This window comes from Microtus oregoni, unplaced genomic scaffold (genome assembly GCF_018167655.1).
Source record: "Microtus oregoni isolate MIOR12 unplaced genomic scaffold, Mior012 000092F_000, whole genome shotgun sequence".
Classification (NCBI taxonomy): domain Eukaryota; kingdom Metazoa; phylum Chordata; class Mammalia; order Rodentia; family Cricetidae; genus Microtus; species Microtus oregoni.
Genome location: NW_024544601.1, coordinates 637,117 through 651,873, shown reverse-complemented (window position 1 = coordinate 651,873; position 14,757 = coordinate 637,117). Strand labels below are relative to the sequence as shown.

The 14,757-nt window shown below is 42.1% G+C and overlaps 1 pseudogene; it reads right to left on the bottom strand.

The window, feature by feature from the left end:
* Positions 1 to 11,562, bottom strand: part of LOC121442552 — a 29,296-nt pseudogene extending 17,734 nt beyond the window's left edge.
* Positions 11,563 to 14,757: the final 3,195 nt, after the last annotated feature.

Genomic DNA, 14,757 nt, shown 5'->3' with positions numbered 1-14,757 from the left:
GAAAGAAGACTGAGGCCTGGTTCACTGGTGGTTCTTCACTTGATGCAGGTACCACCTACAAGTGGACAGCTGCAGCATTGCAACCCTTTTCTGGGACAACACTAAAAGATACTGGTGAAGGGAAACCTTAACAGTAGGCAGAGCTTTGGGCGGTGCACATGGTCATACAGCTTGTTTGGAAGGAGAAATGGCCAGATGTACAGTTGTCCGCTAATTCATGAGCTGTAGACAATGAGTTGTTTGGATCGTCAAAAATTGGGAAAATTAGCAAGAAAGACATCTGAGGAAGAAGTATGTGGAGAGATCTCTCTTAATGGGTAAAGGTTGGAAAGATAATTGCATCCCATGTAAGTGCTCATCCAAAGGTGACTTCAGCTGAGCAGGAGTTCAGTAATCAAGTAGACAGGACAACCCATTCTGTGGACAGTCAGCCTCTATCCCCAGCCATTCCTCTCATTGCCTGATGGGCCCATGAACAAAGTGGCTATGGTGGCAGAGATGATGCTTATGCATGGGCTAAACAACATGGATTTCTACTCACCAAGGTTGACCTGGTTACAGCTGCTGCTGATGCCAAATCTACTAACAGCAGAGACCCAGATATGACACCATTCCCTGGGGTGACAAGTCAGTGACTTGATGGCAGGTTGACCACATTGAACCACTTCTTCCATGGAAATGACAAAGCACTGTCCTTACTGAAGCAAATACTTATTCTGGTTATAGACATGCCATTCTTGTACATATTGCTTCTGCTAAAACGACCATCTGTCAACTTACAGAATGCCTGATCAACCATTTGGCATTCCACACAGTGATCCTTCTGACCAAGGAACTCATTTCACAACAGAAAACTGTGACAATAGGCACACAGTCATGGAATCCATTGACCTTACCATGTTCCCCACCATCCTGTGTAGTAATAGGGGCGGCGGGGCTGCGTCCCCAGCACTCCGGCTGCCTGCTCGGCTAGCTTATGCCCCGAAATAATTACACGGACACTGTATTCTTTTAAACACTGCTTGGCCCTTTAGCCCTAGCCCTTACTGGCTAATTCTGTTATCCCGATCAATCCATCTCTAATAATCGGTGAGCACCGGTCTTACCGGGAAAGGTTCAGCATGTCTAACCTGGCGGCTTGCTTCATGGCGTGTGTCTGCCCGGGAGCGGGGCATGGCATCTCTCTCAGGCGTCTGCTCCCGAGAGGAGAGCTGTGGAGTCTGACCTCACGTCCTCTTCCTCCCAGCATTCTGTTCTGTTTATTCCACCCACCTATGTTCCAACCTATGAAATGGGCCAAGGCAGTTTCTTTATTATAATTAACCAATGACCTTCCTCCATCATTTCCCCTTTTTTCTGTTTAAACAAAAAACAAAAAAAAGGAAGGCTTTAACTTAACATAGCAAAATTACATATAACAAAACAGTTATCAAGTAAAAATTACAGTTACAGCCGGGTGGTGGTGGTGCACGCCTTTAATCCCAGCACTCGGGAGGCAGAGGCAGGCGGATCTCTGGGAGTTCGAGGCCAGCCTGGTCTACAAGAACTAGTCCCAGGATAGGCACCAAAGCTACAGAAAAACCCTGTCTCAAAAAACCAAAAAAAAAAAATTACAGTTACAATATTTATATCTATTTTATCTTTTTTTATAACAATGGAAAACTAGAACTATAACTATCTATCTATTCTTCAACAGCATCAAAGACTCCAGAAGGATATAATATTACCTAAGTAAACAAGAAGTCCAAAATTCTAGAAATGACAGAGACATCTCGCTGCCTGTACAGTCACCCAAAGTTCTTTTGTACCGTTGGGGCATCAACCTTCAGCCTTCAGGCCCATAGAATCCAGTAGACATTTCCATAAAGCAGGAAAATTCAAAGTCAGTTCAGTCACTATCTGCTGTGTCCTGCAGAATGTCTCGCAGACTCTTTCATGAATCAGGAACCCCGAAAGATCATCTCACCTTAGGCAAGTTCAGTAGTCCTCTCTCTGTGGGTTCTCTGTGTCCAGTTTATGCAATAGTCCAGGCAAGAGCAGTTTCTTGCCCAAATGGCTATCAAACTCCATAAGGTGCCTCTTCAATGCCCATCTTCCTCTTGAAGTAGATTGGTGCTTCCAGGAACAGAGTGTCTCATTGTCATGAAAAGTCCTCAGTTATTAAAACATTAAATGTCCTATTCTGTAATCTTTGAAAGACATGAAGAATGTCTATCTAAAATATATCTCTATATATCTCGAAAATCTAACTAACATGACTACAAGCTTTAACTATTATTGATGATTATCCATTAATAACCTACATTTCTTAATTATACAGTACATATTTAAATGAACTACACAATCACAATACCTTAATCAAAATCAGAAACACTTATATATATATATAACAAAATTGACCTTAAATCTCTATCAATAAAGCAAAATCTATACTAATGTAAATTATTCATATCTATATTATATCCCCCTTTAAATGTAAAAGGACGTTTATAAACCATATTTGGGAACATGGGCGCAGTTTTTTCTCTCCAAACTGCTTCCTGCTGAATGGGGGCATCGTTAATTAGGTCTTTCATGGTATAACCTGTGTGCTCAGTTGGCAGTTGAGCGAAGCAATTTTCTGAAGGTGTTCACACCAACCCTTCAGGAGGGCGTGGTCCATCATACCAAATCGGAATAGAAGAAATGAACAGCGTCTCATCCTCTGTGAAAACAGAATAAGAAACTCCTTTCCAAAGCATCATGTCCTTAGATCCAAATTTCAAATTCAAGGCATCAAAATATCTATGTTGGATTAGCTCAGCAGCATTTATAAATAAATATCTTTTAGCATCTGTTGCTCCTTCCTCAGCATTTAAATAATTTAAAGAGAGCATAATAGCATACAGTATCAAAAGTCTCTGTGTATTTTCCATCTTTGTGCAGCTTTGTTTTAACCTCTATTTTGTTTATTTTTACCTTTAACTCTTTGCTTTTTGAGACAGGTTCTCTGTATCTTTGACCTGAAGTAACTCTGTCGACCAGGCTGTCTTTGAACTCTCAGAGATCCGCCTGTCTCTGCCTCCCAGGCATTCGGGATTAAAGGTGTACACTACTACACCTTGAACTCACAGAGATCTGTTTGTCTCTGCCTTCTAGGCACTGGGATTAAAGGCGTGTGCTACCACACCTTGAAGTCACAGAGATCAATCTCCCTCTGCCTTCCAAGTGTTGGGATTAAAGGTGTGTACTACCACACACAACAACTCTCTTCCTTTTTTTTTGTTTTTTACTTTAAGAACTTCAACTTTTAGTCTGCATATATTTTTAACACACTGTAAACCATTTAAAAATTTTCTTTGTTTTTGAATCTCTCTTTACTGTATATCTCTCTTTTTCTGAACACATGAGTCTTTAATTTACCAAGCAATCTCAGTAGGATTAAAGGCGTGGCTTTGCTGGCTAGATGTAGCCCATTCCTTAGCTTTCCAGCCTCATGGCTGAGGTACTGACTGTAGCCACGTTTACTGCCGGAACTCTATGGCATTTCAAGGTCCCTGCCAGCAAGCGAGCTTCAGCAGCCTGTGCTTGCAAACTGCACAAACCGCCTGCATAATTGTCAGAGTTTGCCCTGGCAGGACAGCCCAGAAAGCCGGCATTTTTAAATGGCACAGCTTTTTTCCTGCTACGGCTGAAAACCGAAAAGCATGCGTTCAGCTTTTCGTCAACACCATTTAAGTGTTTTGTGGCAGGACCTCTTAATGAGCTGCTGGGTTTTGCAGCTAAAGCTGAGTCAGGAAGCCTCTCTTAGATGAGGCGCTTGCTTGCCTCTAGCAAGCAGAGTAGATCCGAGAAACTGTCACTATCAAGAAAACATTCTTTACTCTTTCCCAAGCTTTTCAGGCTTTCAGTGGATACAGTTGTCTGCACGTCTGAGCGCCAATCTGTAGTAATAGAGGCGGAGGGGCTGCGTCCCTAGCACCCCGGCTGCCTGCTCGGCTAGCTTATGCCCCGAAATAATTACATGGACACTGTATTCTTTTAAACACTGCTTGGCCCTTTAGCCCTAGCCCTTACTGGCTAATTCTGTTATCCCAATCAATCCATCTCTAATAATCGGTGAGCACCGGTCTTACCGGGAAAGGTTCAGCATGTCTAACCTGGCAGCTTGCTTCATGGCGTGTGTCTGCCCGGGAGCGGGGCATGGCATCTCTCTCAGGCGTCTGCTCCCGAGAGGAGAGCTGTGGAGTCTGACCTCACGTCCTCTTCCTCCCAGCGTTCTGTTCTGTTTACTCCACCCACCTATGTTCTAACCTATGAAATGGGACAAGGCAGTTTCTTTATTATAATTAACCAATGACCTTCCTCCATCAATCCTGAGCAACTGGTCTGATAGAAAGATGGAGTGGCCTTTTGAGGACACAATTACAGTGCCAATAAAGTGGCAGCAGCTTGGAGGCCTGGGGCAGGGTTCTCCAGAATGTGGTATATGCTTTGAATCAACATCTAATAGATGCCAAAGTTTCTCCCATAGCCTAGATCCATGGGTTCAGGAATCAATGTGTGGCAAAGGGAATAGTTCCACTCACTATCACCCCTACAGACCAGTTAGGAAAATGTTTGCTGCCTGTTTCTGCAGTTTTAAGTTCTGTTGGCCTAGAAGTTTTGGTTCCATATGGGGAGCACTTCTGCCAGGAGCTACAATAAACATTCCATTGATCTGGAAGCTCAGACCCCCCCCCCCGGGCACTTTGGGCTTCTGATGCCCTTAAAACAACAGGCTAAGAAAGGAATAACAGTGTTAGGAGGGGTGATTGATGCAGATTACCCTGGGAAAATTGAATTGCTTCTCCACAATGGAGGTAAGAAGGATTATGTCTGGAGTGCAGGAGATCCTTTAGGGCATCTCTTGGTGCTACCGTGTCCTGTCATTAAGGTCAATGGCAAACTAGAGTGGCCTCATCCAGGCAGGATGACAAATGGCACAGACCTTTCAAAACTGAAGGTATGGGTCACTCCTCCAGGAAAAGAGCCAAGGCCTACTGAGGTTCTTGCTGAGGGTGGAGAAATTACAGAATGGGTAGCATAGAAAGGCCTTTATAAATTCCAGCTAAGGTCATGTGACCAATTACAGAAATGAGGAATATAATTGACATGACTATTTTCTGTCGTATTTTGTTAAGAATGTGTTCTTACAGATAGTTGCAGGGTTTTTCTCAATGTCTTTATCATGTGATGTATCACCAATTAAGAGAATATCAATGGTTATCAATTTGTCACTGAAGAGACATTGCCACCTATTCTAAATTTATTATGCGTTTATGGCTGTAAGATAGATAGTTATCTAATGTTAGTTGTAATTATGACCTGGTTAAATACACAACACATTTGATATTATACATGAGATAACTCTACCATGTTGAGGCATTATTATGACCTGGTTATCATTTTCATTTGGAGACTAAACATGACATAAGGAGATATGATTAGGTGTCAGTTGAAGAGGGGTGGATTGTGATGGCTATTTTGGTTGTCAACCTGACTCCATCTCGAATTAACTAAAATCCCAAAATGGAGGGAACACATGGGAGGGAATTTTGCTTAATTTGATGTAGGAAGATCTACTTTTATTCCAGATCTAAGATGTAGGAAGATACACCTTTAATTCAGATCCTATGAGGTAGAAAGATACAGCTTTAATATGGGCCACATCTTCTCTGGAAGCTTATAAAAGGACATGGATGGAGAAAGCTTGCTCTCTTTGCCTGCTTTCTCTCCCCTAGCGTGCAACTACTATTCCCCATCTACTATTACAGCCTATGTCTTTGGTAATGTGTCATGACCTACTGTATATATGCTGCTTTTATTGGTCCATGAATAACACTGTTTTGGCCAATGAATTAGCAGAGTAAAGCCATGTGGGAAATCTGAACAGAGATATAGAGAGAAAGTAGGTGGAATGAAGGACGTGCCTGTAGCTGCTGAAGGAGGGAGACAACAGAAACTTACCAGTAAGCCACAGCATCATGATGATATACAGATTAACAGAAGTGGGTCAATTTAAGATAAAAGAGCTAGATAGGAATAAGCTGAGGTGTTGGTCAAACCATACTGTAATTACTATACTATTGTGTGATTACTTATATCTGGGTGACCAGAAATGTAAGTGCAGTCTCTGATTGCAAAATGGTGCCCAACATGGGGTGGCAAAATGGAAGCATATTAAAGAAGTCCACAATAGCCCAGAATGAAGTATAACAAAGGTTGATTTTGGGGGGGATAAAACTCACAGTAAGGATAAAGTTCCAGTTCATTGGTGTGTGCTGGAAGCTGGGACCTGAATCCAGCATTAAAGGGACCATACACACTTTTCATCTGTGCTTAGCGTATCTCACATCATACCCAAAATGGGCCAGTATCTAAAAGGCTATTGGCTGAAGGAGTTCCCACAACACTTTGGGATTTTAGTTGATACTACAGAGCAGCTGAGATATCCAGCCTCATGCACTGAACAAATACTGGATTCCAAGACCTTTTCTATAGGTAGGCAGTCATTGTTAGAATAGCTAGACCACCAGCCTGTAAGTTGCTCTAATAATGCCCTTTTCTATTTATTTAGAGAGATTTATTATGTAAGATCTGTTCCTGTAGAAAACCTTGACCAATACATTTCTACACAAATGAAAAGAAACCTAGCAACGTACAAGGAATGACCTAAATAAAGCATGTTTCCAGGACAACGATGCTTGTCTTTATATTCTGCTAGACTGACATTTGTGCAAGCACAAAAGATGTGCATGTAATTAGGGGTGCAGTTTAAGGTCAGTTTGAAGAAGAAAAGCAATGGATGGATCCGCAAGTCCTATGAAAGGCATAAATTCTATGAAATATGAGGCCCCACACAGAAGCTTGTGCACTAGGTGGATGGTAAATTTATGACTAGAGGGGAGACAGTACTGTGCCATGATGGTGTGTGCTGATGAATTTTGGGGATGGAGAAGAAAGAAAAGAGACACAGTGATCTTTATCAGAGAATGTGGTGCCAGGTGTGGTATGACAGGGAGTGCTGGTGAGAAGACTCACATGGCATTGGGCAAGGGAGCACATGAACCAACTCTGCTTGCAACAGGAGTTGTTGCTGGTCACTAACCCTGGGCTACCATTCACTCAGCTTCCCCAGGTTTACTGGAGAGAGTCTATGTGCAATTAGCTGAGAGAAAACATTCCTGATGTTGGGAACACTACGCTTTAACTTTTTAATGTATATTTAAATCTATTCATGTGTAGTATGTATATACTTATGTCATATTCATGTGCACGCCTGGGGGAGGGCAGAGGATTTTGTCAGATTCCCTACAGCTGGAGCTACAGGTGTCAGTGAGCACTCCAATATGGATGCTGGGAACCGAACTCAGGTCCTCTGAAACAACAGCAAGTTCCATTAAATATCAAAAGGTCTCTCCAGACCCCTCTTTTCCCCCTGTTATTTCTTATTTGGCTTCTCGTTCTGAGACTGTCTCTTTCTATCTTGTGTAAAGGTCTAAGTGTCGTGACCATGGAGACCTGAGAGCATATGCGTGTGTCAACACACTCAGAAGTAAACCCTGATTAAATGGTGCAATCACGATATTGAGTACTTTCCCAGGGATCCGCTCACTGCATTTGATCTTCAGTTGTACTGTCACTGCCCTCCACCTCACCCTTAACCCTCTAAACCTCTGAACGTGCATCACAGGAAGCTCCCAGTTCGTAGAGTCAGTTGCTTCTGAGGGATCCTCTGGGCTGGCATTGAGGAGCAGGCAGTTCCCACGTAAAGACACCATCCTGAAGGAGACCACAGTGGCAGGGGTCAGCAGAGAAAGCCCTGTCATTTCCTGAAGGAGACCACAGTGGCAGGGGTCAGCAGAGAAAGCCCTGTCATTTCCTGAAGGAGACCACAGTGGCAGGGGTCAGCAGAGAAAGCCCTGTCATTTCCAGTCAGGGGTGACTATTTCACAGAGCAGAGACTTTCTGGTCTATCCTGCACGGAGAATGGTTGTCAGAATGCAAGTGTTGGGAGGCCTTGTGGGAGAATGCCCAGGGCAGGCGTGATGCTGAGCAGCTCTGAAGGGAAAGGTGCCCCAATAGCAGTGTTACAGCTCTGTTATGGGGGGGGGGGGTCTCCACAATGTAAGTGTTACAGCTCTGAAGGGAAATTTTCCTGGCCATGAGGAGCCAAGGAATACCACAAAGTCACACTAACAACAAACCTCACAGATGAGATTTCCTGGCAGGGAGAAAAAACAGGAGGGTGGCTGCCTCTGGTCAGGTGAGAAGCAACAAGGAACTAAAGAGAAGGCAGCTTTTATATAGAGTATCTTGGAGTGTGGGGAGAGGGGTGGAGCTTTCTAGGGTAGCCTGGAATTGGTGGGATTTTTTGTGGCCTTAACTTGGGTCAAACTTAGTGACTGTGGGATTCTGTTGCTTGGCCCTGATCTGGGTTTGAGGTCAAATCAGGGTCAGAGAGTTTTTTCCTTGGCCCTGGTATCAGTGTCAATTCAAGGTCAGAGCGATTTTCCTTTGGTTCTGGTCTTGGAGTCAAGAGGGGGTTGAGGTATTCTTTCTTTGGCCCTTTTACCCTACACTGTGAGTGTGGTCTAATTGTTATAGTGCTTGCCTAGTATTGAGAAAACCCTGGAATGCATCCCAACCATAGCAATAAACTAGGATAGTGATACACACCAGAAATCAGCACCATACAGATGGAGGCAGGAATTTCAAATGTTGAATGTCACCCTCTGCTTTACAGGAAGATAGAGGCCCTCTGAGCCACTGTTTTATAAAAGAAAAGAAATACTTTCATGTTGAAAAAAAATGAATGTGGATCTCATGAATTTTTAAAATTGATGTTTAGATGTCAGATGATAGTGGCACAGGCCTTTACCCCCAGCACATGGGAGGAAGAGGTAGGCATATCTCTGTGAGTTCAAGGCCAGCCTGCTCTACAGAGTGAGTTCCAGGACACCTAGAGCTGTTATACAGAGGAACTCTGGTTCAAAAAACAAAACAAAAAAAATGATATCCAGAATTGTTAGGCTCTGAGAGAATCCCCTAAAGTAGACCAACAGCCATGTGTGCAATAAAAATATTTCTTTATTATTTTCAACATGAGGGTGGGTCTTGGTGACACCCAAGGAAGGCCACAAGCTTCTTTTAAGTGGAGTTAGGGGAATTTGAGAGAGGAAGAATTAATCTGGGGTTGATTGGTGGAGAAAAGATTAGTCTGGGAGCTGATAGGTGAAAGCTGATTGGTGGGAGGCCTAGTGGAGAGGTTATGTGGAAAAGGGAACACTCCTGCATTGCTAGTGGGAAAGCAAGCTGGTACAACTCCTTCAGATGTCAGTGTGGCGATTTCTCAACAAATTTGGAAACAACCTTCCTCAAGACCCAATAAAACCACTTTGGGTATATATCTAAAGGATGCTCCATCGTGCCACAAGGACATGTGCTCAACTATGTTCACAGCAGCTTTGTCATAGCCAGAACCTGGAAACAACCTAAATGCCCCTTGACCAAAAAATGGATAAGAAAAATGTGGTACATTTACACAATGGAGTACTACACAGCAGAAAAAAATAATGACAGCTTGAATTTTGCAGGAAAACCGATAGAGCTATAAAACATTATTTTGAGTGAGGTAACCCAGACACAGAAAGACAATTATCACATGTACTCACTCATAGGTGGTTTTTAAACATAAAGCAAAGAAAGCCAGCCTAAAAACCACAATTCCAGAGAAAATAGACAACAAAACAGACACACTAAGAGAGACTTACATAGATCTAATCTACATGGGAAGTAGAAAATAGAAAAAGACAAGATCTCCTGAGTAAATTGGGAACAGGGCAACCTTGGAGAGGATTGAAGGGGAAAGGGGAGAGGCAGGCAAGGGAGCAGAGAAAAATGTAGAGCTCAATAAATATCAATAAAAATGTATAAAAATATTTAAATGTCATATTCCCTAAAATTCTGAGTAGTTGAGGGCTGTTTATCAGGTACAGCTACAGTATAGAAAGCTGGCTCTGAGCTTGACTATACTGGCTCTTAACAGGTAAGATTTACATTAGTAAAAAGACAGAAAGAAGAAAATACTGCTTGCAATAGAAGCTTAACGGCAGAACTGACAATAGTAGACAACATCTTAATATATTTGAAATGAGGGTTGGATTAAATGTAAAGTATTTTTGTGAGAGACTTATAAGCACATACCATTTTAAAACATGAGACTTGTTTTTGTAGTATGAAGTGAGATGCAATGAACAGACAATTATAACATTTAACAGTAAACATAGGTACATTTACATTTTATGTATGAACACACACACAGAGTGAACAGGAATTGGGTTAAGTGGACGATTTGGTGGGCCCTACCAAAGGCATGCCATCGCACAAAACACACATACAACAGAGTCAACAGGAGGAATTTAGAGACAAAAACATAAGTAAACTGGGGGACCAGGAAGAGTATAAAGATGGCAGGATTTGGATACCTGCCCTGTCTCTCATTTAAGATGGTGGTGAAGTCACCTGACCTCAGTCAAAATGGCAGCAGTAGCATGTTGTATGGAAAAGTCACTCAGTTAAGATGGTGGTGAAGTCACTTAGCCTCAATTAAGATGATGATAAAGTCACCTGACCTCAGTCAAAATGGCAGCGGTCACATGTTGTATGGAAAAGCCACAAATTTGAGCTGCAGGGAATTTAAGGTTAATAATAAGAGAGACGTAGAGGCATGATCTGTCCTGTGGCTGAGCCTCCATGCTACAAGCTGTTGTGCCCAGATTACAACCCCCAGATAGAGACCACCAGAGAGGCCCAGACTGTAATAAGCAAGGTTTAATCAGCATAATACAAACATGTTTGGAACTCATCTCCATGCCTATTACAGCGAGGTAGAGAGAGGAGTTGTATCTCTTCTGTGGGGTAAGCTTTAAAGGCATAACTACAAAGAGAATCTTTGAAGCTGCTTTAGCATGGGTACAAGCACTTTTGCTCCCTCCCATTCTGTTAAGTCAGCATTTTCCTTATTCTTAGAGCAAGGCCACTGTTCTTGAGTTAGGCCATCTTTATCAGCCTGTACCAGGTGGCTGGCTGGGCTGAGCTAAGTGATCTTGTGTTCGGAATCTCCCTGGTGGGAGAGGGGAAGACCACTATCTTCCTGGGAAAACATTCTGCTAGGAAATTTCTTCTCACCCCTTTGAGAATAAGGGGTGAGGGATCCACAAAGCTGCAGAGGGGAACAAAAGCTGGAATTGAAAAAGCCGCCTCATGAATCCGACCAATCTTGTTGGCAGCAGTAGTGGTGGCAGGGTCCATTTGCCTGTGTGTTGACAGTAGTTAGAAAGCTCCCATAAAAGGGGAGCTGGTAAACACAGCTGGAGTAAGGGTACAAGCTGAAGAAGAAAGACATTAAGGCCTGTGGTTACAAGGAAGACAGACATGGATTGCTTGCTACCCATAGCTAAAACTGTGAAAACTCACGAAATTGGCCACGAGGCGCACAGTGAGACAACTCTCGGCTGTGGGCAGGGTGTGAATCAGCATGTGACCATCACAAGACTGAAGATGGATGCCCCAGCATTGCAGAGGAAATTTGGGTGACTGTCCAGGCAGCCAGCTGTTTCTATCATCACGCATATTTTTTGGAAGTTACTTGCTTGCACTTCATGCCTAGTCAATTAACATTATTTCCTTTTTGGGCCTCTGAGGTAATCAAAGACTAGATAGTTATAGTTCTAGTTTTCCTTGTTCATCAAACACAGAAAAGCAACTCACTAAAGAGGTGTAATGTGTAAATGTTTGGGAGACATTAAAAGATAATTTGATAATGCAAATTAGAATAGAAAGTGGATTAGGTACAACCTTTTGGAATTCCCAAGATAGGATAGATATGGAATATTTTCTCTGAATTTGTCAAATGCAAATGGAATAGATATTGTTGATGTATTTTTGTCTGTATGTATTGTATATGGTTATTGTACTTATTGTATATGTTTTTCTTATATTAGTTATAGCCTTCTTTTTAGTTTAGACAAAATGGGAAATATAGTGGTATATTATTTTTGTTTTAATAAATAAAGCTTGCCCAAACATCAGAGGGCAAACCAGCCATGCTAGTCAGCCATTCAAGCCAGGCAGTGGTGGCACAGACCTTCAATCTGAGCAGCCATACTAGCTAGCCATAGAGGCCAGGCAGTGGTGGTGCATGTCTTTAATACCAGCACTGGAGAGTAATATAAGGTGAGATGAGACAGGAACTCACTCTCTTTTCAGTCTGAGGATTTCACAGAGATAAGAGCTGTCTAGTGGCTTGGCTGCTTTGCTTCTCTGATCTTTTATCTTAAACCCCAATACGTGTTCTGAGTTTTTATTATTTTTGCTACAATATAGTGCTCCTACCTCTGTGAAATGCATCAGATATAACTCTCACTCTACTTTAGGACCCACCATTGGCACAGTAAAACAAAATGTTCCTGTATTTAGTCAGTTACCAATTGAATACTGAAACCAACATTGCACACAAACATCAGTATAATGGTATACACATGTAACAAATAATGAAAAGGACATGTGCAATAAAAGTAAAATGAAGTAAGATATTGGGAAATTGAGAGATACGATTTGTTTGAAGCTTAGCACACGTGAGGTTGTTAAAGATGTTGACTTCGCCCAAATTTATCCACAGATTCAATGGAAAATCATTGAGAATACTAACAAGATGCTTGGTAGAAACTGAGAAGCTGATTCTAAAGTTCATATTTAAATTCAAAACATGTAGAATAGTCAAAGCAATATGAATCAGAAACATAGGGTGGAGCATGAAATAAAGCCCAACACATTAATCTAATACTTTAGGCACTAACACCATGTGGTCCCCGTAAAAAGATTAAATAGAGGTAGCATGAGACGGTGTTCACCTGTAATTCACAGCATTACAGAGGCAGATGCAAGGGGGTCAGCATCAATTTGAGGCCAACCTGGTCTGCATAGCAAATTTCAGGCCAGGCAGCCTCACATACAAGGACTCTTACTTTAAAACTCAAAACCAAAGAGCAGCGAGTGTGGTAGCTCCTTAATGAAATCTCAACGACTCAGGATCAATCCTCTTTGCTCAGCTTCAAAGGGGCAACTGACAAAGATCTGATAGAGTTTGAGAGTGTCACTCACTAGTAAATCAGTTCCCCAGAAAGCATAAGACCCTGATCTTGGCTTCTAAAACTCAAAAAAAGAACAAAATTTTAAAAAAGGAATAAAAACATTCCAAGAGCTTATTAAAGATACTCATATGACAAAATAAGCCCATGAAAACATGCTTAGCTTCATCACTGTCATTAGAGAAGCATACATAAAACACATTGATAAATCACCACATAGCTCTAAAATGACAAATATTCCAGTGATAAAGCAAGCATTCGTTGTTTGCTCGCATGTTTTGAGTAATGTTCATCAAGAAGGAGGGAATGGTAATTGCTCAGCTGGCTTTCTGCTTCTTCTCTCTGTCCAGGCCACATGCATGCAGGCCATGCAGTGGTGCAGCTCACAGTAGGCAGACTTCCCATATCTAGTAACTTCATCTGAATAATCCCTCGCAGACATGCTCAGGGACTGATTGAACGTAAAGGATCAGACATAGACAAGCCTAGAGTCTTGGATCCTAGATTATTCTAGATTCTGATATTCTGGCAATCTAGATGAACTCTCCCACAGACCATAGCAAGAATCAACATGTATCTTGAGAAGTTGGAAAATTCAATTATTGCTTCAAGGAATTTAAAATTGATGAAAATAATACACAGTGTGTTATAATGTGGCACTTGTGCCAGAGGATTGGAAGGCTGATGCAGAGATAACAGGGAGGCTGGAGAGACAGCTCAGTTAGTGAAAGGATTTCTGTTCAATGATGAAGACCTCATTATGGATTTCCAGGAGACACATGGAAAAAAAGCTGCCATGGTTGCAAACCTCTTTAATGCTAGCATGTAGGAAAGCTGTGGGAGAGAGGCTGATTCCCAGCATTCTTGGGCCAGCCAGTCCATGTAGGATGTGAGTGTAAGATTCAGTGAGAGACTCTGTCTCAACATATAAGAAAAACAGCCAAAGTAGGTCTCTGGTCTCCATATGCAGGTGAACATACATTCATGCACATATGCACACACATCAACATATCAATTGCACATGTGCAATATGGGAACATGTATTTCAAAAGATCAGCAGATTCTGGAGTAGTCAATGCCAGGGAAATCAAAGATGCTACTTATGGAGGAACCTTGAGTAACTACATGTGCTTTGCAAAGTACCTCCTGTCATGTAACTTTGTATTAGTACACACACATTTTCCCTCCATTGCAGCACCCACTTTCCTGAGCAATTGGAGGAGACTGACTGCTCTGGTTGGTCGATCCTTCAGCGGGGTAGCAAATCAAGGCACTTGGTCATGTTCTAGTAAAAATAAATACTCTCTCATCCTTTCAAGTCTAATGCGTGTTCTTTCTGAGGGACAATCTGAGCAACTTAAATGTGGGCATTTGGAAGGACCAGAGTCTCTATGGACCACATTCTTAGATGTAAGAGACTTCTCTATCACTACTTCTAATGTAAACAATACTTCTCTCATCTTCACATGCTTCAAAATCTTCCAGATGCCTTGAGATTTCTTCAATCAGAGGTAATTCCAAATAGCTTTTCTTAACTACCTGCTCTTGGGTAAAGCTACAATCTTCAGAGGAAGGGCTAGGCTAT